The 24,955-nt window shown below is 42.9% G+C and overlaps 1 protein-coding gene and 1 long non-coding RNA gene across 7 annotated transcripts in view; one reads left to right on the forward strand and one right to left on the reverse strand.

The window, feature by feature from the left end:
- The first annotated feature begins 8,326 nt into the window (after positions 1–8,326).
- Positions 8,327–24,955, forward strand: part of LOC109915896 — a 57,999-nt gene continuing 41,370 nt past the window's right edge. Inside the window, exons 1-2 of one of the 4 annotated variants that reach the window (XR_007263579.1) lie at positions 8,327–8,602; positions 20,652–20,832. This is a non-coding gene — a long non-coding RNA (uncharacterized LOC109915896). Of the gene's footprint in view, positions 8,603–20,651; positions 20,915–24,955 lie in introns of all 4 variants that reach the window. The other 3 variants (XR_007263578.1, XR_002258668.2, XR_007263577.1) reach the window with 3 other exon arrangements.
- LOC109915894 (lipoma-preferred partner homolog) overlaps positions 21,007–24,955 on the reverse strand; it is a 344,491-nt gene continuing 340,542 nt past the window's right edge. For all 3 annotated transcript variants that reach the window (XM_048604817.1, XM_048604816.1, XM_048604818.1), the window contains one exon: positions 21,007–24,955. This exon is cut by the window's right edge and continues 7,630 nt beyond it. The gene's annotated coding sequence lies outside the window, so the exon portion shown is untranslated.

Below are 24,955 nucleotides of genomic sequence, written 5' to 3' on the forward strand. Positions count from 1 at the left end.
AGGCCCGAAACGTCAGCCTTCCTGCTCCTCTGATGCTGCTTGGCCTGCTGTGTTCATCCAGCTCTACACCTTGTTATGTTATATGATATTATCTACTGTTTCTCACAGTTTTTCATCAGCATTGTCTATATTTCTCCCAGAACTGGCTCTATCTTGCTGATGGTGCAGCTCCTGTACTCGTAGCCTGCTTTTGCACATCTGTGGTTCCCATTTGTTTTTACAATATGACTAAAACTTTAACCCTTAACTAACTGAAATTGACTGAATCCCCTTAGGTTAGTGATCTGCAAGGATATGACTTTGAAGTGTGATAAAAGCCAGGTGTCAGAACGATAACATCTGACATGCTGAGCTGATTACTAAACCCACACAAAGACCAAGATATTCCTCTTGCTGTATACAATGATGCTCTCAACTAGGAAATTGAAGATGTTCTTGAGGTTGAGCTGTTAGACTTTGGCTAGAGCCCAAGTGAACTGTTCCTGTTAGCAACTGCTAAAGATGAGTAAATATGAGAGTTACAAAAGACTGTTACCTTGGGATGACCTGATATTATTAAAGTGAAGTAGTACTTGAGGATATCTAGTAGACAAATAGGAGGCTGGAAGAACCCAACAAGCCAGGCAGCATCTGGAGGAAAGGAGGGGTCAATGTTTCGAATATTTGGGATTCAGGTCCTGAAGAAGGGTAATACCTGAAACATTGACCTCTCCTTTCCTCCAAATGCTGCCTGGCTTGCTGCGTCATTCCAGCCTCCTGTTTATCTACCTTGGATTCCAGCATCTGCAATTCTTTTGTCTCTAACCTGAGGATATTTACTCATGTTAGCCATACAGAGACAAACTTGGCATGTCATGTGAAATCATTTTCAGGATAAGGAAACTCTGTCCCCAGAAGCATTGTACGAAGATATCATGGCCATGTTACACCAGAGACACATGGGCATTGAAGGCACAAGATGTCTAGCATGTGGATCTGTGTACTGAGCAGGGATGAATCAGGATATTCAAAGACGGAGCCAAATGTATCAACCCCAGCAGTGAAGCATCCCCAGCAGGCAGGTGCAAATGGGCTTGCTCAGCAACTAATTGTTTAACCATTCTAAGATACAGGACATTCTTTTTCAAAGCAGCAAGAATTGAAGAGATACACAATGAGCAAGCAGGAAGGGAATGACTAAAACTATGCAGAGAGAGTGAGTTAGAACTCCAATACAGATGTTTACAGCTAGCAAAACTTTCTAAAAGATGCAACCAGTTCAGATCATGAGAAGTCATCATTGATCATGGTACTACATTGCGAAGGGACAGAGCCAATTCAGACCAATATCGACACACCAATCGGAAACAAAGAGAATGAGGAGGAATACTCGGACTATGATAATTGTTTGGTGATGTTGAGTTTCAGCAACTAGCAGCAAGATAACCAAGTTGCTAAACAAATACAAGAGAGAACAATGCGTACCCCTCTAGATGGGTACACAATTACCAGACCAGGATGAGTTGTCAAAACCTCCAAAGTGTTACATTGCAGTTTGAAACCTTAGTCTTGTAAACTCTGTTTTATATTTTTGTATAATTACCATAAAACCACAGATATCTGTTTTTTTTTAATCTTAGGGAAAAGAGGGATGTTGTGTCTCACAGCCAGTATGTCAGTATACCTTTAAGAGACATGCTCATGGTATCATCACTGTACCATAGCATGTGTCCTGAAGTATGAAAGTGTCAGACATTATCTTATCGCAGGATCAGTTGAAGCATGACTGTCTACAGGAAATATGCAGTTCAATGTTGCTCTGTTATAATCAAATGTTTATGCAATAATCAGCTATAATAAACTTTTACTTGATTCTTCAATAACATGATATCCACATCTAGCTTTTTTTTATGTTATGTATGATCTTATATGCTGATGTAACATAAGCTTTGTCATATCAAGTAGAATGTCCTACTGTAGTAAAATCGCATCATTCTGAACATCCAACTCTCAGACTCCTTACAAAGAGCTCTGCAATTAAGTTCACACATCATTGAGCTGACTGATTACTGTCATGTTATTTTTTAAACTTCCTCTTGCTGACACTAATAGTTGTGTTTTTCTTTATATTTAACAAATATACTTACTTTCTGATGTTTCATGAATATTTTGCAGCACAGCTGCACTTCCTGAGGAACTAAAATTAGTTATTTAAATAAAAGCTGCTGGCTCAAAAGACATAGATTATGAAATTTCCCTGAAGTCATTTTTACATTGACCTGGTGTTTTAGTGTGTGTTAGAGAGTATGCATGAGAATGTGTGTGTGTCTATGTGCCAGTGTCTGTGAGTGTGTGTTGTGCAAATGTTTGTGTCCTGTGTGTGTTGCTGTGCAAGTGTCTATGTGCAAGTGTCTACGTGCATGTGTCTGTATGAATGTCTGTGTTTCCCTCTGCTGTGTTTATGTATGAGTGTTTCGTGTGTGCGTGCATCTGTGCTCAAGTGTCTGTGTGCATTTGCGTGCAAGCATTTGTGCCTGTGTGTGCCTCTGTGCAAGTGTTTATGTGTGTGAACAAATGTGTGTGTGTGTTTGTGTTGCGCAAGTTTACACAGAAACAGAAAGTGCGAGAGAATCTCAGCAAATTCGACAACATCTATGGAGAGAGAAACAGAGTTAATGAGTCTGATATGACTCTTCAAAATGACATTGGACTCAAAATGTTAACATGTGATTTCAGTTATTTGTAGCAGGCAAGGTGGAGAATGCAGTTGACCAGTCCATGCTCACAAAAATCAAAATAAACATCTACTATTATATGTGAATTTGCAATGTTGGGACACATGCTGAACAAGCCTGATTGTGTGAATAGCTAGACTACTCCATTGCAGCATGTGTGGTCAAGAGGAGGGACAGTAAGGAAGATGAAAAAACTGGTCAGGGTATCGTGGTGGGGTGGAGGTGTGGCAATTCAAGGTTAGAGAGGAATGAGACATGAAGATTAAGTAGAGGACAGTATAGGTCAGGAATAGATACTGCTTTCTGCAGCAGAAAGTATGAATCCAAGGACTGTACCCAGGGCTATGGTTAAGTGGCATATCCACAGGATTGGAGAGAAATTTGGAATGGGAATCAGGGGCCCAGTTGTTGCAGTCCATGTAGATACTGATGACGTAGGCAGGACTAAAAATGAGGTAAAAATATTCAAAAATAGCTGGAAAAGTTCAGCAGGTCTGGCAGCATCTGTGGACAGAAAGCAGCATTAACATTTTGGGTCCAGTGACCTTTTTTCAGAAAGACGTTCTGCTGAAGGACTATGAGAAGCCAGGGGCTAAATGAGAAAGCTGAACCTCAAAGGCAATAATCTCTGATTTACACCCCAAACCTGAACCTAGTGTAATTTGGCATGAGGTCAATAAGATCAGAGATTTGAATGTGTAATTCAAAGACTAGTGTGAGAGAAATAGATCTGGATTCATAAGGCACTGGCACAGGTCCAGGAAAAGAGGAAGCTATACTGTTGAGATAGCTTTCACCTCAACTGTGATGGAGAATCATCTAACTGGTGCTTTAGAAGAGGACTTAAGACTAGAAAACGGGACAAAGGTTCATGTGAAGCAATAAGACAAAGAACATCACAATAGTGCAAGGTAACAGTTGGGGCAATAATAACCTGAGTGTGACAGGACAAGAGTGTCCTATTGGTAGAGATGATGTGGAGGTGCCGGTGTTGGACTGGGGTGGACTAGGTCAAAAATCACACAACACCATGTTATAGTCCAACAGGTTTATTTGAAGACACAAGCTTTCAGACTGTCACTCCTTTGTTAGGTGTTGGAATGAGACTCCAAAAGCTTGTGTCTTCAAATAAACCTGTTGGGCTATAACCTGGTGTTGTGTGATATTTGACCTATTAGTAGAGGGGATCTGCGCTAATGGACGGTCTCCACCTCAACTCTGCTGAAGCTGTATTCTTGCCAACTGCATAACTGGGGATGGGGAGGACTCAATGCTGGAAGCAAGGGATCAAATTTGAGAAAACCATGACAGAAATGGATAGACAGTACAAAATTAAAAGCCATCTAATAGATAAGACTAGAATTCACTAAGTGAGTAAAAGCATAAAACTAAAGGCTCTGTATCTGAATATATGTAGCATTCCAAACAAACTGGATGAAATGAGAGTGCAAATAGAAATGAACACGTACAACCTGAAAGGCATTACAGAAACATGCATTCAGAATCACACGGTTTGGGACCTGAACCTTTAAGGGTGCAGGACACTTATGAATGACAAGAAAATACAGAATGTTGGAGGGGTGACTCTCTTAGTTAATGATGGTATTAGCACAATAAAGAGGGTGAATTAAGGTCAGGAAATCAAGATGTGGAAACAGTTTGGGTAGAAATGAAAATGATAAAGGCAGGAAGTCACTGGTGGAAGTGATGCAAAGACAGTCTAATAGTAACCACATGATAGGGCAGGGAATAAGGAGAGAAAAAATAAGAAGTCGTCAGAAAGGTCTGGTGATAATCATGGGAAATTTTAATCTACACATTCACTGGAAAAGGCAAACAAGCAAAGGTAAGAAAGAAAACAAAGAACTGCAGATTCTGGAAATCTGAAATAAAAACAGAAACTGCTGCAGAAACTCAGCAGGTCTGGCAACATCTGTGGATAGAAAGCAAAGTTAATGTTTCAGTTCCAGTGACCCCTCTCCAGAACTCAAAAGCAAAATTAACCCAGATGAGGAGTTCATAGAATATTTTCAGGATAGTTTCTTAGAACAACATGTTCTGGAGCCAGCATCATCCACAGCATCTTTCCCTCCATAGACAATACCTTTCCATGTAATTGCAGAAGATGCAGCTCTTGCCTCTTTCCGACCTCCCCCTCGCTGTCCAAGGCGCTAAAGACACCTTCTAGGTGAAGCAGTGAATTATTTGTATGTTCAATGTAGTTTATTGTATTCTCTGCTCACAATTCAGTCTCCTCTACATTGGCATGACCAATTGCAAACTTGATGACCATTTTATGGTGACTGGATGGGCTAAATAGCCTACTTCTGCTCCTATATCTTATGGAACATTGCCCTTTATTACAAAGAGGATAGCATGTTAAAATAGGGAAATCTTAGTACACTGTGCAGGGCAATGGTGAGACTGCACTTAAGGTATTGTTTACAGATTTGGTCTCTTCTCTGAATAAAGTATAACATTGTATTGTTTGTTGTTCATTGAGGGTTCAGTCAGTCGATTCCTGGGATGAAAGGGTTTGTCTATGAAGAAAGGTTGGGAAGGTTGGGACTACACTAATTGAAGTTTTGGGGAATGAGATGTGATCATATTGCAATATATAAGATTCTGAAATGACTTGACAGGTTAGATGCTCAGAGGATATTTCCTTTGTGGGATTGTCTAGAACTGGAGGGTTCAGTTTCAAGTGAAGGGTTCTCCTGGTTAACTCAGAGAAGAGGAAACATTTCTTCTCTTAGAGGTTGTAAGACTTCCAAAGGCTCCACACGAGTGAATAGTGGCGGATGGGTCACTGAATAGATTTGAGGTTGTTTTAGAGTGATTTTTAATTAAAAAGGGCATGAAAGTGGAGTTGAGATCACATCAGATCAGCCATGATCTTATCAAATGGTTAAACAGAATTGATGACCTGAATGGCCTACTCCTGCTTCTATTTCTTAGTCTTATGAAACTGCCCAGGTTTGCAAAAATCAGGACAAATCCAACCCTACCTGTCTGTCAATCATTCACAAACTGATGGAAGGGGTTTGATAGTGCAATCAATTGGCACTCACTCAGCAACAACCTGCTCGCTGCCACTCAGTTTGGGTTCTGCCAGGACAATCAATCAGCTCCTGACCTTATTACAGTCTTGGATCAAACAACAGAAAAGCTGAATTTCAGAGTTGAGGTGAGAGTGATTTCCTTTGGCATAATGACTGCACTTGACCAAGTGCACTGTCATGGAAGCTTAGTAAAATTGGAGTCAACAGGAACCTGGTAGAGGACTCCCCGTGGGTTGGTACCATACCTGGCATATAGGAAGATGGCTGTGGTGGTTGTAAGTCAGTCACCTCAGCTCCAGGACATCTCTGTAGGAGTTCCTCGAGGTAGTGTCCTAGGCCCAACACCTTCAGCTACTTTATCAATGACCTTCCCTCCATCATAAAGTCTGAAGTGGGGATGTTCGCCGATGATTGCACAATGATCACCACCATTCACAACTTCTCAGATACTGAAGCAGTCCATGTCGAAAAGCAGCACAATTTAGAAATATCCAGGTTTGGGATGACAAGTGGCAAGTAACATTTGCGTCACACAAGTGCCAGGCAATGACCACCTCCAATTGAAGGGATCTGATCATTGGCCCTTGACATTCAATGGCATTACCATCACTGAATCTCTCAGTATCAATATCCTGTGGGTTAGTATTGACCAGAAACTGAACTGGGCTAGCCATTATAAATACTATGGATATAACAGTAGGTCAGAGGCTAGGAATACTGCAGCGAATAAATCACTTCCTACCTCCACAAAGCCTGAACACAATCTGAACGCACATGTCAGGAGTGTAATGGAATGCACTTTGTGAGTCTGTGCGTATTTGTTTGTGTATCTATGAGAATGTGCTTTTGTGTGTGACTGTGTGTTTATGAGAATGAGTGTGTGAGGGTGTAAATGTATTAGTGACTGTGAGGGTGGAATTTTCCCATATCATTTTGAAGGGTGGGTGTGAGTGTGTTTGGTAGCGACAAACATGAGTCAGTTGATGGTGGTAATTGCCAGTAAAATAGCAGATCAGGTCTCTTGCCAGTTCAGGTCATTCAGAGCTGACAGGTAAGTGGGGCCAAGCTTCTCACCCTACCCTGGGTCATTGGAAGCTGTTGGCTAATCAGAGGCCAGCAGCTTGTGGGTGCTAAAGTTCACTACTTGTGTCCTACTCCTCAGGAGATCTAGGGGTGAGAAGGTAACTGCTCTTTTTATTTTTCATGCAGTGTAGGGGATTGCAGGGAGAGGGCAGCAGCCATTCTGAAGCAAGGTCAGGGATGGCTTTCACAGACCAAATATGACTCCGTTCACTCCCAGACTGATGCAAAGAAAGGCCACTGACTCACTCCAGTAAGTAAGACACCCAGGATTTACAGTCAGGAAACTAGTCATCTTTCTCACTTGCCAGGAAGGTGGCAATGGGGAACGTGCACTGACTGAGTCCCTTAAATGGTCACTAATTGATCACTTTAGGCCCTTAAATGTTGGCAAGTGGGTAAGGTGGACCTTCTTGCTCTGCTCATAATTGCAGAGGTGCAGAGGGGTGGGGTGTGGAGAGTACATTCATGGACAACTCGCCCAATTATTTCTCTTTTGCCACCTCCAGAGACGGGAAAATTGCACCTTGAGTATCTGCCAGAGAGAATGTGTGTTTCTGTGAGTGTGAGTTTATCTGTGTTTGGTGTGTGGGTGCCGTTGTTTTTGATTTTGTATGGGATGTGTGCATCTTTGGCAAAGCAGGCATTTTGTTGCCCATCCCGAGATGGCCCTCTCTACCATTTCAGGGGGCAGTTAAGCGCAATATTCCCTCTGGCCGCTCAGCCGTACGGCTGCACAGCTACTGCCAGAGTCTGTGAGCGGACGCATTAACTCCCGGTTTGAGCCGGCGCTGCGGTGTGCAGGTTTAGAGGTTTGGGCAGTGGTGGGAGAAATCAGTAGGAACGTACACCAGGAATTAACCACATTGCTGTGGGTCTAGAGTCACATGTAGGCCAGACTAGGTAAGGATGGCAGATTTCCTTCCCTAACAGACATTAGCGAACCAGATAGGTTTTTACAACGATTGCAATTGGTTATATGGTTTGATTAGGCTAGTTGTATTTTTAATTCCAGATTTTTAAAAATCCTACCGGTCCCAAAACATTAGTCTGTATATCTGAATTACCAGTCTAGTGAGAGTGTGAATGAGTGAGTAAGTGAGAGAGAATGTGTGCCTGTGCGTGTGTCTGTGTGTGTATGTGTGTGTGTGTATGTTTTCAGTCTGCTTACTAAGTCACTGGCTGCCTTCGCTGTCTGGATCTGTTTTCCAGCCTGAATTGACATCACGGCTCGCGTCTTTGCCAGAACACAATGTTCTCTGGGATCAGGCCAGAACCTTCTTCAGTTACTGTCACACAAGACAGAAGCAGAGAGCAGTGTGTGTGTGTGTCTGTGGAAACACTGAGAGCTATATTTAACAACTCTTGCTCTGAACTGGCCGCCTGCCCAGCCTCTACAAACACTGAGCTGTTCCACATGAATTTTCCTTCTCTGGTTGTTTTGCATATTATTCTATTCACATTGAGTCTGATTTGCTACATTTAAGTTGTAAATAAAAAGTAATTCTTTTCAATTTTTTACAGCCATGAAAGACTTTAATTCGCATACTCCCCTTCCCTCCCCCCCACACACTACATCTTCTGAAGTAATTGCCTCTGAAGCTCATTGATATAAATACATTTATACGAAATGGATATTTCTATTTTAAAAAGATAAACCAATATTTACACACAGCCCACGCCCGCGGACCAGAACGGGGAGAGTGACTTTCGACAATGCTACAGGAGAGGGGAAGCTTTGTCCCGGTAAGTGTGTTCTTTAACGTCTGAAGTGGGATCCGAGCCCACAACCTGAATCCAAGGCAAGTGTGTGAGAGCCAAGCTGAACAAAACACAAGTGTTTCTGGAAATGAGTTGAATTTGACCCTAGTTTGAGCAACGAGTTGGAAGTTTTCACAGTTGCCATCTTTGAACAGGACGTTTTCTAGAAAGTGCCGCTGATTAGGGATGAGGAAAGGTCACTGGTTCTATTAAAGTTCATTTCTCCTGTGACAAACCTTCCCAGCTCTGCTCCTTGCACTCATCCCCACCCACCCACCCAGGTGATTATAAATCGCCCTCTGGAAAGAATTTGTTCTCATCTTTGCTCTAATGTTTACTTTCATTCCTTTTCTCATTCTCGGACTTTCACAGAAGGGACGGGATGTGTTGACTGTCCCGTTCAGTCCCAGTGCTCCTGGAGGAGGATGTCGTTAGTCAGATTCTGCAGTTTCAACTTTTCCCATGGCTTTTTCCAAAGGGACCAGTGTCCTGTGACAGTGTCCAGGTGGGAGGATCTCAGGGAGGACATTGAGTCAGGTTTGGGTGGCCAGGGATTGGTTGAGACTTGGGATTGTGTCCAGTTGAAGGACAACGGCAGCAGATTGTGATTTTACATGATCCATAAGGCCCAGCTGCCCAGGAGGAAGAGACAAGTGGACTCAGTAGTTATGAAGAAACTCCTGTCTATGAAAAGTTATACCTTTGGGACCAGGAGGACAGCCATCAGTCGGTTTTGTGATTGTCGTCCTCAGCTACGGATCTTCCTGCAGGACAGATTCCAGTTGGGGAATGTGCTGTTGGTCTGAATCCAGCAGAATGCACTTACCTGGTTAAACTCCAGCAGTAACTGCCATCTGACCTGGAACCAATCCAGCTGCTAACCTGCACTCAACCTAGTCTGGCATTCCGCCACTTACATTTGTTCTTACAAGGAAGAGTTGATTTTCTTTTAGTGTTGAGAGAGAATCTGCCCGTCTCCATAGTTTGGCAATTGGAGAGTGTGAACAATTGAACTTGATAATAATCAAACCCTGAGGAAAGAGGAATTAGTCTAACCCACTCGGATCATGTGGAATCAGGGGCGAGATTCCACAGCCATGCAACATTTTTAGATGACAAAGCCCATTAATCAAACTGTTTACTTTTAAAACTCTTGGATGGGAGGACGGTTCCTGGAATGCATTCCATCCCTCCCAGTGGGAAACAAGGAACCCAGCTCCAGAAACTGGAGAGAAAATCTCATGCGTGTCAAAGTTTGTCTCCACTGTCTGGCAGTCTGCTCCCTGGCACACCGCGTGAATCTGGTAGCGAGGATTTTTCAGGAGAGTTGTAGCTCATATAACAAGGTTCATCAGCTGGGGCTGTCAGAGCGAAAGTGCCAGAATCTGCCGAGGATCTGATTTCAGGATTCTACCAGCACGTTTTAGCAATGGAAGGGAGTCATTAACAGTCAAAGAATGTTGGGGTAAAGGGACACTAATGTCTGAGCAAGTTTGTTCTGGAGAGTGAAACTGCATTCTCAAACTGCATTTTCACTTTTAGTAGTGTGCAGGATAATGTATTCTTTTGAATAAAGTATACTACCGGGGGTGGTGGGGGTGGTGGGTGGTGGTGACTTCCTGAATAGCGATTCAAGCTTGGAACAGTTTGTGTTCGAAATTAGTCCTTCTGAGCTGTTGTCTTCTCCCAAGAGAGAAGCAAATCCCAAAAACATGTCAGGAAACGAATCCTGGGAAATCCATGTGACCAAAAGTTAATTCCAAACCACAGTTAATATTATTTGGCTGAATGGGCTCTTTCTGTGCAGTAGGATTGAATTTATGACATTATACATGCAGTAGGTACCATATATATTCTGTACCTTATGCATTCTGAACATTTTGTATTCTGTATCCTGCTTATTCTACGCTCTATTCTGTACTCTGTGTATTCTGTACCCTACAATACCAGAATTATCCATCTTTACGAATACGAGCAACACCTTTTCAAGCAAAAGTGGCTGGAACTGCTACTTGAGCCAGGAGCCCATTGATGTTTTGGAAATGTTGGGAATTCTCCACCCCAGATAGTTGTGGAAGAGTTGAACCCTGGGGTAAATCAGCCATGATCTAATTGAATGGTGTAGTAGGCTCAAGGGGCTGAATGGCCTACTCCCACTCCTGTTTATTATAGTCTTATCAAAAAGCTAAAGCTCACAACATACATAACAAAATAGGGGCAAGTGTAGGCCATTCAGCTCCGTGAGTCTGCTCCACTACTCTAGATCATGGTCTGATCGTCTCCTCAATGCCATATTCCCATGCCATCTCTTTATCTCTTGATGCCAAGAGTAATTAGCAATGTATCGATCCCTGGAATGCCCTCAATGACTGTGCCTCCACAGCCCTCTGGGGTTGAAAGTTCAAGACTGACCACCCTCACCAGAGGAGGAAATTCCTCCTCATCTCAGTCTACGTACCCTCCTCCAGTATTCTGAGCCTATGCCCTCCAGTTCTAGACCTCCAGCCAAGGGAAGCTTCTCTCCTGGAGCATGTGAACATTCATACATTCTTCATAATGTCTAAACCCAATCTGTGCACAGAAACACTGTTCAGTTGCTGCATTAAATTCAAATACTTGAGAGAGTTTCTGAGAATAAAGGAGCGGTTGAGTAGAGAGAGGTCATGGGATTTGGGGATATAAATGGGTGACCTAGTGCCAGGGACAGACTCTGCAGCTGTGTGCAGGTAACCTCTCTCATTGCAAACTGACCTGTTATCACTGACTTTCCAATGGATGTATATTTTTAATAAATATAAATCTCTGTAAGCAAACAAATTAACTCTTGAAAACTTAATGTTTTGTCTTTGATGTACCTTGCAAATTTTTGACAATTTAATGTCCCTCAGACCCCAAAATTCTGGACTACAGGAACTGTTCTGATAGATTTCACTGTCCACAGAGCAATGAGAATATGAAACACAAACTTGGTCTCATGGTTTGAGGCAGAGTGTTGAAACATTGGAGGGTAGGATCAATGAACCAGTAAGGGAGAACAGAACAGATTGATGATTGGATCAGGGTGAGTTAACCCAAGTCGAGATCGAGAAGGCTCATGTGATATCCGTTGGATGGACAGAATGTTCTATTTATAGGTTGTAGATTGGGAACAATTCGAAAAGATGTGGATTAAGGAGTTAGCAATGACTGGAACAGTTGTTAGCCACTCACGAGAGATCCATTTCAATATAGATTATATCAAATCATCTTGCAGTTTGCAAATATAATGTATCAAGTTATCCAATGCTTCAGTCAAGGAGAAACAAAATCCATTTGTGTCAAACATACTTCGTTTCACTTCCACTCAGACATTTTAATGACAGTTGCTGCTGAAGTGCGTTTGAGATAGAAATGCAATACTGTATTAATGTGCCTCCTGGCTTGCCATATTCCTGTGATCTCTACCATGTGGCACTCACTGCAAGCATCCAACCTTAATTCAATAAAGATCCAAGACAGTCATTGAAGTTGAGCAGTTACGAGTATTTTAGATGAGAAACAGACCAGAAAGTGAGATTTGGGGTTTTAACTGTGCTTTTGTGCATCTCTGAACAATCTGAGCTCATTCCCTGATAAGAGAAAATCTTCTCCCATTTGGAAATTCAGCAGCTGGTGCTTGATCTGAGCGTTCAAACACCTCACATGGTTTTTCTGGCAGGAGACCTCCTAATTAATGCCTGGGTCTTGAGAGTGGTAGGCCTCAAAGGCCAAACTATCATTAATGTATAAAATCAGTGATTAAATTAAACCCTGTTCGAAGGAAAGGTCACTGGACATGAAACGTTAACTCTGATTTCTCTCCACATATGCTGCCAGCCCTGCTTTTGTTCTTGTTTGTGATTTTCAGCATCCACAGATTTTTTTTTGGTTAAATGCAATTTTATTTTTAAAAATACAATATTTAAATCTTTTCAGCTGCTTTAAAATTCATTGGGCCATGAGTTCAATACTTTGAAAGTCTTCAAATTTGGAGAGGTTGGAGGATGGAATGAAGATAGTGGTTTTTCTAGGCTGTATCGCCCTCCGTCATGGAGAATGCTGATCACCCCAGTGCAGCGTGGGGTACAAAACTGATGGATTGGGGCAATGGGGGGTTGTGGGCAAGAGGAGCAATGAGCAAAGTGGGATGGTGCGGCCAATAGGAGAGAGGAGCCTGTGGAGAGTAGGTACTTGGGGAGGGCATGTCTGAAGAGAGGGATGTTTAAAGAGTGGTGCCTTGAGGAACGTGGGATCAAGGAAAGTGGGACCTGCAGAGGATGAGGCCTATGGAACATGGCCCCAATAGAGGATGGGGCCTACAGAACATGGCCCCAATAGAGGATGGGGCCTACAGAACATGGGCCCAACAAGAGATGAGGCCTATAGAACATGCCCCCAGTAGAGGACAAAGCCAACAGAACATGGGCCCAACAGAAGTTGAGGCCTACACAACACGACCCCAACAAAAGATGAAGCCTACAGGACATGGGCCTAATAGAGGATGGGGCCTACAGATGGTGGACTCTACAGAGCATTGCAACTGCAGACGATGGGGCCTGCAAGTGGTGGAGCCTGTGCAGGGTGGGGCCTGTGGATGATGGCTAGGATGATTGGTTCATCAGGAAAATAGGTAAAAGTTTGAAGATCTTTGTGGCGCTTACAGTTTGACTCTACCTGCTGCTGGGTTGGGCTGCAGCTATCCACAGGGGATATGGTCAGGCAGGTCAGCATATCATAGAAACAGGAAGTAAGCATTCCGTCCGTCAGCCCAACTCACCATTCAATTACAACGTTTCATCTGGCACTTTGTATTTTAACCTCATTTATCTGCCTTTTGATGCCCAATGAAAATCTAATCAGAATTGAAAACTGACCCCCAGAAAGGACAGCTCTTAGAGAGTGAGGGTCCCAGATTGTCAGTCCTCTATGTGTGAAGATGTTCTTCTGAACAGGCAAGTTCTGTCACCTTGTTCTCAACTTCCCAGCCCCCATCCTCCACCTGAGGAGACATTTCTATCTAGTCTCTCAAATCCTTTAATCATCATAAACATCTCCATTTGATTAAATCCTAATTCTCTAAATGGAATGATGCAGAAGCAACTTAAGGTGAACTGCCAAAGAAACAAAAGATGTTATTTACTCAAGCGAGTGGCAAGGATTCAGAACACACATAAGCAAGGTGGAGGTAGATTCAATCTTGAATTTCTGAAGAGAATGTCTGAAAATGAGACAAAGGCAGGGCCCTGGCGAGTAAAACTCATGTTTGCAACAGAGAAATGAGAGCCGGAATGGCATCATTCTGTGCTCTAACTCTTCAGTGCTTCCTTGAACCTGCATTTGAGCAACCTCTGGTCTGGTTACTCAGTAAACCCCCGTGACCCATAAAACATTTGGATCTGATTGATGGTCTGTGCCCCCAGGAATGTTGCTGACCTCACCAGAGGAAGATTCTCCCTGAAAGAATGTGACACTGGAGCTAACGATGAACTTGCTCACAGTTTACATTCCGTTGATCAGAATTCCGCACAGTGATACAACTTAATAACAGCTTACAGAACTGAAATATATCATAAGATAAAATTTAAATATTTCATGTTGTCAGACTCAATGTCATTCGATCTGGTCAGACTGTGAAGACACACCATTCCAATGGGTCGTCAGCAAAATGCCTGAAATCAAAATAGCAGCAACTTAACTGGTGGCTGTCAACACAGTGTTAATTAAATTAGTGAAACAGGATGCCAATCCCTCAGGGATATTGCTGTCACAAAGATAACCTTATGAACGAGTCAGACGCTTCGGTGCAGTACCGAGGGAGTGCTGCACTGTCAGAGGGTCAGTACTGAGGCAGTGCTACACTGACAGATGGTCAATGCTGAGGGAAAGACACACTGTTAGAGGGTCTGTCCTGAGGGAGTGCTATACTGGAATGTCTTCATTAGCTGGGGCATAGAATATAGGAGCAAGGAAGTCCAATTACAGCTTTATAAAACATCAGTTAGGCCACAGATGGAATACTGTTCTAGTCGCCACACTATTGGAAGGGTGTGATTACACCACAGAGGGTGCAGAGGAGATTCACCAGGATGTTGCCTGTGATGGAAAGTCTCAGTTATGAGGTCAGATTAGGTAGGCTAGGATTGTTTTCCTGCGAGCAGAAGAGGCTAACGGAGGATCAGATTGAGTATACAGTTATGAGAGGCCTAGACAGAGTAATTAGTAAGAATCACTGCCCCACTGCAGGCGTGTCTAAGACCAGAGGGCATACATTGAAGCTAGTTGTTTAGAGGAATCTGAGAAAAAAAATACCCAGAGAGTGTTAGAAATATGGAACATGCTGCCTCGGGGGTGGTGAAACCAGGTATTCGCACAATATTTAAGAAACATCTGAATGAGTTCTTAAAATACCAGGGCAAAATCAGTTATGGATGAAGTGCAGGTAAATGGGATTGGTATGGTTTGTTGTTTGTTTGTGGACATAAACATGGTGGGTCAAAGGACCTCTTTCTATGCTCTATGACACTATGATTCTTCAACTGAGTGTCAGCCCTGAGGGAGTGGTACATTGTTGGAGGGTCAGTAAAAAGGGAGTAGAGCACAGTTGGAGTGTTAGTAATGAGGGAGCACAGCACAGTTACAGGGACAGTATGAGGGAGTGTTGGAATGTCAGTACTGAGGGAGCATTGCACTGTTGGAGGGTCAGTACTGGGGGAGAGCTGCACTGTCAAAGGGTCAGTACTGGGGGAGAGCTGCACTGTTGGAGAGTCAGTACTGAGGAAATGCTGCACTGTCAAATAGTCATTTGTATCCCCTACACAGATGGCCTAAAAGCCCTCCACTTCTTCCTCTCCCACAGGCCCAACCAGTCGCCCTCCACCGACACCCTCATCCGCTTAACAGAACTTGTCCTTACCCTGAACAACTTTTCCTTTAACTCCACCCACTTCCTATGGACTAAGGGGGTGGCCATGGGAACCCGCATGGGTCCCAGCTATGCCTGCCTCTTCGTAGGATACATGGAACAGTCCTTCTTCCGCTGCTACACTGTCCCCATCCCTCCCTCTTCCTCCGCTACATTGATGACTATCGGCGCAGTCTCATGCTCCCATGAGAAGCTTGAACAGTTTCTTTCACCCCAACCTTAAATTCACCTGGACCATCTCCGATACTTCCCTCTCCTTCCTGGACTCTGTCTCCATCTTTGGTGACCACCTCAAAACCGACATCTATTTCAAGCCCACCAACTCCGACAGCTACCTAGAATACACCGCCTCTCACCCACCTTCCTGCAAGAATGCGATCCCCTATTCCCAATTCCTCCGCCTCCACTGTGTCTGCTCCCAAGATGGAGTATTCCACTCCCACACACCACAGATGTCCTCTTATTTCAAGGACCATAACTTCCCACCTCCAGTGATCGAAAATGCTCTCAACTGCATCTCTTGTGTTTCCCACACCTCTGCCCTCACATCCCCTGCCCCCATCAAAAAAAAAGATAGAATCCCCCTTGTCCTCACATATCACCCTACTAACCTCTGAATCCAATGTTTCATTCTCCAACACTTCTGCCACCTGCAATCTGACCCCACAACCAAAAATATATTTCCCTCCCCACCCCTATCTGCCTTTCATAGGGACTGCTCTCTCCACGACTCCCTCGTCCACTTCACACTCCCCACTAGCCCCACCACCCTCGGCACCTTTCCCAGAAACTGCAGGAAGTGCTACACCTGCCCCTACACCTCCCCGCTCACCTCCATCCAAGGCACAAAACAAACATTCCACATTAGACAGGGATTCACCTGCACATCCGTCAACTTGGTCTACTGTATCCCCTGCTCCCAATGTGGCCGGTTCTACATCGATGAGACCAAGCAGGGGCTCGGAGACTGCTTTGTAGAGCATCCATGCTCTGTTCGCAACAAACAACAACACCTTCTGGTCACGAACCATTTCAAACCCCCTCCCACTCTCTGGGTGACATGTCCATTCTGGGCCTCCTCCAGTGTCAATGACACCACCTACAAACTGGAGGAGCAGTACCTCATATTCCACCTTGGGAGCCTACAGCCCAATGGCCTAAATGTCGATTTTACCAGTTTCAAAATCTCCCCACCCCCAGCCTCATCCCATGACCAGCCCCCCCTCTGATCCTGCCTCCTTGACCTGACACAACCTGTCCATCTTCTCTCCAACCTATCTGCCCCACCCACCTCACTGACCAATCCCCACCACTCCCTATCTGCACTCACCTATCACCATCCCACTTCCCTTCCCCAGCCTCACCCCTCCTCTCTCTATTTATTTCTGAGCTCCCTTCCTCCTCCCCATTTCTGAAGAAGGGTTCTGACCCGAAATGTCAACTTTCCTGCTCCTCTGATGCTGCTTGGCCTGCTGTGTTCCTCCAGCTCCACACTGTGTTATCTCATACTGGGAGAATGCTGCATTGTCTCAGGGTCAATACTGAGAGAGCACTGTGTTGTCCTAACAGTACTAAAGGAGGCAATGCTGTTGGAGATTCAGTACAAAAGGCACGTTTACTCTCTGGGACTGTCAGTACTGATGGAGCAATACATCATTGGAAGCTCAGTACCGAAGGAGGACTGCACTGTTGGAAAGGTAGAGCTGAGGGAGTGCTGCACTGTTGGAGGATCAGTAATGAGGGAGTGCTGCAGTGTTGGAGGATCAGTACTGAGGGAGTGCTGCAGTGTTGGAGGATCAGTAATTAGGGAGTGATGCCATATCAGAGGATCAGTACTGAGGGAGTGCTATAGTATTGGAGGGTCAGTACTGAGGCAGTGCTGTAGTATTGGAGGCTCAGTACTTAGGAAGTGCTGCAGTGTTGGAGATGTTGACTTTCTGATTAGATGTTAAACCAAGCCTGTCTATTTCCTCAGGTGGATATAAATGATCCAATGACCATTTTTCATAGGAGATCAGAGAATTAGCACCAGTGTCTACGGCAACATTAATCCTCCAATCATATCAGTGAAGCAGATAACCTGCTCATTATCACTTCTCTGTTTATAGGAGGTTGCTATGGATGCATTGGCTGCTGTACTTCCCACAATAGGAACTATACATCAGCAGTATTTCATCTGGTCTGAAGTCTTTGGGAAGCTCTACTGTTCTGAAAGGCAATATAAAAATTCAAATTGTTATTCTAATCAGAAAGAGAAACTATATCTCATTTTGTCTTGTTTTGATGCTGTTCCCAAAGGCTGATTTGCTGAGTCTACTATGTCTCACTTATTTGACAGAATCTTTGCTACTGGCAGTGTGTCAATGACATTAAATCAAACTCAGGATTGAGCTTTGGTAGTGGGAACTGTGTCACAAAGGAACCTTTCCACGTGCTACCTGCAGAGCTGGACACTGCTCCCTCACCCACTGGACAGCAAGAGCAGAGAGAGAGCAGCACTGAATTACAGCCAATTCATCAGACCTCAGTTTGTGGCTAAAATGTAGCAACTCTGCAGTAAGTGATTAAGTGGAGTAATAGTGGAGGGGAGAGTTTGCAAACTGCAGTTTGACTCCAAAATAAAGTTTTTAAACAACTGCAAAACTACAGAATTCCTCAATTGTACCATCTGTGTGAGCTATCTGATTAGTCCCATACCCTTTAAGTATTTATACAGCTCCCTTTGAAAGTTATTGCTGAATTCTGGGGAACCTCCTTCTGGAACAAGCTCAAAGCTATGAGATAGGGGTATAATGAATAAAATCTGGAAAAAAAACCTACTCTTTTAATAGTGACTACGAAACTACTGCATTGGCGTGAAAACTTATCTGGTCCACTAATGTCCTACAGGGAAGGAAATCTGCCAATCTTATTCAATCTCACCGACGTGTGACTCCAGATCCACAAAATGCTGACTCTTGACTGCCCTTAGAAATGGCCTACAAGTGAGCTAGCCGTTCAGACAGACAAATGACTCACCACCACCTTCTCCAGCGTGATTTCAAACAGACAATAAATACAGGAATGAAAGCAAAATGCTGTGGGAGGCTGGAAATCTGAAACAAATACGGAGATTGCTGGAGAAGCTCAGTAGTTCTGGCAGCATCTGCAGAGAGAGAAAGAGTCAATGTTTTGAGTCCAAAGACAATTCTTCAGATTAAATACTGGACTTGACTATGACTCTCACATCCCAACAATATCCTAGCTGCGTATTGAATTTGCATTCCAGCCTTCTTTTTTCTTTATTACTGAGCACTTTCTCAGTAAAATGCTTTGTAAAGTTGAGGTTGGGAATAGTGCTATGCAAATCAAGTATTTCTGTCTGCAGTCTGTGCTAAATACAAAAGATGTGAATACGAAAGGGTTAAACCAATTTGAAAAGGAATCTGCTATGTTTCAACTCAGTTCACAAACTATAATGATGTTTAAATAAAATCATAAAATCAGATAGCCCTGCTGTCAGCCAGGGAAGATTTTTCGCTTCACAGCATTACAATGTTTAATTTTCTTTCTTTTTGCGTCTTTGGTCAATAAGGTTGCCACGCAGCAACTGGAAACCTTAAATTGCATCATGCTAGTTGTACACACAGTCACAGGTACACTTAGATGCACACCCAGATATAGTCACAGGTGGACTCTGAAACACACATCAGATAGTCACAGGTAGACTATCACCCAGATACAGTGATGGATATACTCAGACACACATCCAAACATAGTCACAAGTTAACTTTCAGAAATACAATCAGGTACAATTATAGTTAGCCTCTCAGACATAGACTCAGATACAGTCACAGGTGAATTTGTAGACACACACACACACACACGTGGAGTCTCTGAGACACATCCCATACAGTCACAAGTACAAGTACACTCAAACACTCACACTCAGACGTAGTATTAGCTAAATTTTGGGACACGCCCAGATACAGACAGGTGGACTCTCAGACACATAGCCAGATACAGTAACAGGAACATTCATACACACCCAGAAACAGTCACAAATAGACTCTCAGACACACACCAATACAGTCAGAAATAGACTCCAACACAGACCCAGATACACTCACAGATAGACTCAAAGACACACAGAAACAGTCATAGCTAGACTTTCAGCCATAACTTGATACAGTTACAACAAGTCCAAAGATGTGTAGGCCAGGTGGATTGGCTATGCTAAATTGTCCATAGTGTTCAGGGATGTATAGACTAGTTGGGTTATGGAGGACGGATCTGGATGGGATGCTCTGAGGGTCAGTGTGGACTTGTTGGGCCGATGGGCCTGTTTCCACACTGTAGGGATTCTATGATTCTATGAAAGGACTCTTAGACAATAGACAACAGTCACAAGTAGAGACATGCAGGACGTTAATGTCCTTCAGGGAAGGAAACTGCTGTCCTTACCTGGTCTGGCCTACATGTGACTCCAGACCCACAGCAATGTGGTTGACTCTTAACTGCCCTCTGGATAATTAGGGATGGGCAATAAATGCTGCCTAGCCAGTGACACCATTATCCTGTTAATAAAAAAAATGTCTTGATACAGTCACAACTCTCAGACAATAGATCTGGATACAGTCACAAGTAGAACATCAGTCAGACATGCAGAAACCATCAGATTATGTCACCGGTAGGTTCTCAGATTGAGTCACAATCATATGCAGATTACAAAAAGCTTGCATACAAGTCCAGCAGGTAATAGGAAGAGATATGGAATATTGACCATTAATTCAAAGGGAATCGAGAATAAAAATAAGGACGTCATGCTAAAAGCATACATAGCACAGTGAGTGCCAGACATGAGTGAAACAGATGGCTTTTTTACAATAATTACTGATAGCTTCTTGATCAACTCTCCGAAGACTAGCTTGTTTCTTAAATTCTGCCATCTGCCATGAACCCACGTCCTCAGAGCATTACTATGGACCTCGAGATTACTAGACCAGTGATTTTGCCATTGTCCCTCCAGTTTAGTGTGGTATGTGCAGTGGGATACTACTGGGCCATATGCAGATCTTACCCTAACATGTCTTTTAATGTTCACACATGTTGCAGGAATCCACTTCTTCAGGACAACATTCCAAGCTGAGAGAAGAAAGTGCTTGTGGGTCCGTTTGATAATTAAGGCAGCGAAATGCCAGCAACGAAGATGCAATAAGTTGTGGCACTGAGTATGTAACTGTGATATTGTCTTATATCAGAAACTCAGTTTGAAGCTTACAGGACTTGTCCTGAGGTAAGCCTCTGGCTTGTCACTTATGAAGTAACAACAAAACATTCAGAGTCTAGGAGAGCTCTTCCAACACTGAAGCAGAAAGGTGAATACAACAGTTAAGGATCAAAAAGTTGCACTCTCTTTTTGATTTTAAGTATAAGCTAATGTGAGAATAAAACAAACAGTACAAATATCCTGATTGTATGTGAGACGTTTATTGATAATGTTGCTAATAGGCAGTGTACAAATTTCATAGCAGAGACAGGGAGGGCATGTTTACAAATGATTCTCAGCTCTCCCCTTTAAACAAAATGAAACATATTGCAGGTGAAAATTCAATAACTATTAATTAAGATAATCACTGGTGTATAGCAAAGCGGAAGTGATTGATTGTGAAGTGTTTTAAACATATTTTATATTCATTCTAAATAAGTTTATGCAGTCCAACCTGTCTAGATGTCCTCTGCTCTTTCAATTCCAGCTCCTCGCATCTTATTTTTAAATGGATGTGCCCTTAGCCCTACTCTTGGCTGAAACGGCAAATAACTTAGGCTGCAGCTCAAATAAAAGCAAAGTACGACAGAAGCTGGAAATCTGAAACAAACACCGAGAATGCTGAAGAAGCTCAGCCAATCTAGCAGCATCAGTGGAGAGAAATACAGAGTTAACAATATGAAAAAGGAGAAGACTGAATGACTGAAGCACAGTCACACTAGATTCGAAATGTTAACTTTGTTCTTCTCTCCATAGATACTGCCAGACCTGCTGAGTTTCACCAGCATTCTCTGTATCAAGAGAATGTTTTTAGACTGAAGCTTTCTTCTCTGCTGGTTTTGTATCAAGGTTGATCTGCATCAAGTTAAATTGGGTTTAACTGAACTCAGTTAAGTTGGACACACAAATAAAAGCAAATTACTACGGATACTGGATATTTGAAATAAGACAGAAAGTGCTGCAGAAGATCAGCATCTGAAGCAGAGTTAACATTTCGAATCCAGTATGATTCTTCTTCAGAACTTTCTTATTGGACTCCACAGATGCTGCCAGACCTGCTGAGTTTCTCCAGCACTTTGTTCTTATCTTAGTGGAGTTAGGTTGAGTTGAACTGGATTGAAATGTGTTGGGTTGAGTTGATTCATCTGGCTCTAATCTGGGTTGAGTTTGGCTGGACTTTGTTCAGCTGGGTCATTTCTGCTCAGAGTTGGCTGAATTACTTTGATTTGGGAAGGGTTTGTTTGGGTTGAGATGGTTGGCCTGGTTAGAATTAGGTTGGTTGGGTAATTTTATATTGTACTAGGTTGGCTTGGTTGGAGTTGGATTGAGTTGGTTTGAGTTGACGTAGTTAGAGTTGAGTTGGGATAGATTGGTTTGAGTTGATCTGCGTGGTTTGACTTGTGTTTAGTTAGATTGGGTTAGTTTGAGCTTGGTTGGGTTGACCTGATTTCAGTTGTTTTGGGTTGGATTGGGTGAGATTGAGCTGAGTTGGCTTGAGTAGAGTTAGGTTGGATTGGCTCAGTTTGGGTCATATGGAGCAGTTTCATGTGAATTAGAATGGATTGTTTTGACTTGAGTTAGGCTGAATCAGCCTCATTTGGGTTGGGTTAGTATATATTTCGTATCAAGTTAATGTGTCATGGGTTGGATAAAATTTCCATTATTTATTATGCACAACACAAAATAAATTATAGCACATTGTAAATCTTTCTGTTTGGTAAAATTTCAGATGTTAAAACATGGCAGAATATTTGAGCTAAATCACAGGACGTTCTCATTGATACAATCACAGTAGGATTAAAACTCTCTCAATTAAAAGCTCTGTGACATTCATGCTCAAACTTTAAATGATATAACATTTCACCAGGAGTAACCAGTGGCTATTTGCTCATGTGAAACAAGAATGCGAATGACTCGTGTCTTATCTCTATTCATTGTACCAGAACACAAGGAAATGAACAGAATTCTCTCAAATGACCGAATCATGAAAGAGTTTGAATAATGACAATTTCTAGACATTTTGGACTGCACAGTGTTCAAGCCTTGCAACAGAAAAACCCAAGTCCAACCTGGTGCCATGCCCCATGAATCCCTTTAATAACTGAGGCCACAACATAGTACTCAAAGTTTGAACTACACTGGGATGCAGTTCCTGAAGGTGCTGATTCTCTTTGGGATACAGTCCCTGAAGGTGCTGACTCTCACTGGGATGTAGTTTCTAAAGGGGCTGACTCTCAGTGGCATACAGTTCCTGAAGGTGCTGAATCTCTTTGGGATACACTTCCTGAAGGTGCTGATTCTCAGTGGCATACAGTTCCTGAAGGTGCTGACTCTCATTGGGATGTAGTTTCTAAAGAGGCTCACTCTCACTACAGGACAGCTCCTGAAGGTTCATACTCTCACTGCAATACTGGTTCCACAGAGATTGAGTTTCACTGGTAACAATGTTGTCCTTAACTAACAACTGCCCTTAATCCATTAGAGATTACTGGTCCGTGACTGGGGACATGTCATGCTTGTTCTTTGCTCTTTTGTAGCCCAAGTACACAGAGATAAAATATAATATCCTGCCCTATTCTATATGAAATCACCAGATTGGGCAGTAGTTGAGGTCAAGGACTGATTCTCTTTCAGGGCGAAAGGGTAAATAATGCTGAATACACCAGTAACAATATCAAAAACTTGCCAGTGTAAGAATGAGTTACAAACAGCATGTATAATTTTTTTTTAAAGAAGTCACATCTTAATTTATTTTAAGGCATATGCTCAGTAATTTGTTTGTAGAGCAATTACTTGTCTGGCACCAGCTCAGAGCTTGGGTTTTTTTTTGTGCACCTGTCATTTATGCTAATCACAGATTAAATGCTGTTTTGCTGTTTAAACAGAGGAACCTGAATTGCCAAAGGACTTGTTTTTAAGCTAATAGTAAGAAAATATACAAATTACCTGCAGTTATAGTCAGTCCTGTAATTGTACTGTGCCCTGTAATGCAATTTGCTGCTGTATTAGTGTAGGATCAGCAAGGACAGCAGTAATAGACAATTTAAGACCGTTTGATATTTTCCAGATAGTAACTGATCAGGAACTGACTCCATAAAGATGCTGTGTTCACAATTTTGTCTTGGTCAGGTTCAGGCTTTAACAGCTGAATATAAAAATATATTTGCATAATAATAATGCTTGTTTATAAAGTGTTTTAAAGTTAATAGTTGGTTAAAGTGGTGTATCTCTCAGTTTCCTAGGAATTCTCAGTTACAGAGTCCCAGATATTTCTACTTTGGCTGGAATTATTGTCTGTGTTTGCATAGTTTCTGAAAACACAAAGTTATAAACTGGTTCCAATGTATCATAAGCATTGGGGGCACTGCCCCTGAAAACCCACCAGGTGGCGACATGAAGCCATCCTGACAAGGACAGGTTCAGTTCAGCTTGAAGGAATAACAAAGATTACATAAAGCCTCTGATATAGATTCTACAAAACAACCAGCATTATATAAATGATTGTAGCAGCAAGCAGCTCTCAGTTCATTGCATAGAATTCAAATATCTCAAAATTAATTACACAGAGCACTGAAAGAGATAGAAAACAGCAACAAGTAATCTCTGGAAGAGTTAAGTTTAAACACAAGATTAAAAACAAGCCAGAGAATCATGAAGGTGAATTCAGTCATGATGTGGACACTGCGATCTGTTGCAGATGCACTGACAGTTAGGGTCAATGCCCTACCTCCTCCATCAGATACACAGATTGTACAGCCCTTTACCATAAAACTGTCTCCACCAGGACTGTATCCCACTGTTGTACGATGACAGACCCTTTACCTGTGTCATACAGTCAGGGGTCAGTTGGCTGGACGGGAGGTTTGTGATGCAGATTGACGCCAATAGTGTGGGTTCAATTCCCTCAACTGGCTGAAGCCACCATGAAGGGCCTTCCTTCTCAAACACTCCTCCGTCCCCACGCCTGAGTTGTGATGACCCTCTGGTTAAAGAACCACCAGTCATCTCTCTCCAATGAGTTAGCATCCCTGCAGTTTCCTCTGGCACTATGGCAATTTTAACTTGCGTTAAACAGTGACAGACCTGCCCTCACTAGTATTGTACCCCGTGTTACGCAGTGACAGACCTGCCCTCACTAGTATTGTACCCC

Source organism: Rhincodon typus, chromosome 13 (genome assembly GCF_021869965.1).
Source record: "Rhincodon typus isolate 14 chromosome 13, sRhiTyp1.1, whole genome shotgun sequence".
Taxonomy (NCBI): Eukaryota; Metazoa; Chordata; class Chondrichthyes; order Orectolobiformes; family Rhincodontidae; genus Rhincodon; species Rhincodon typus.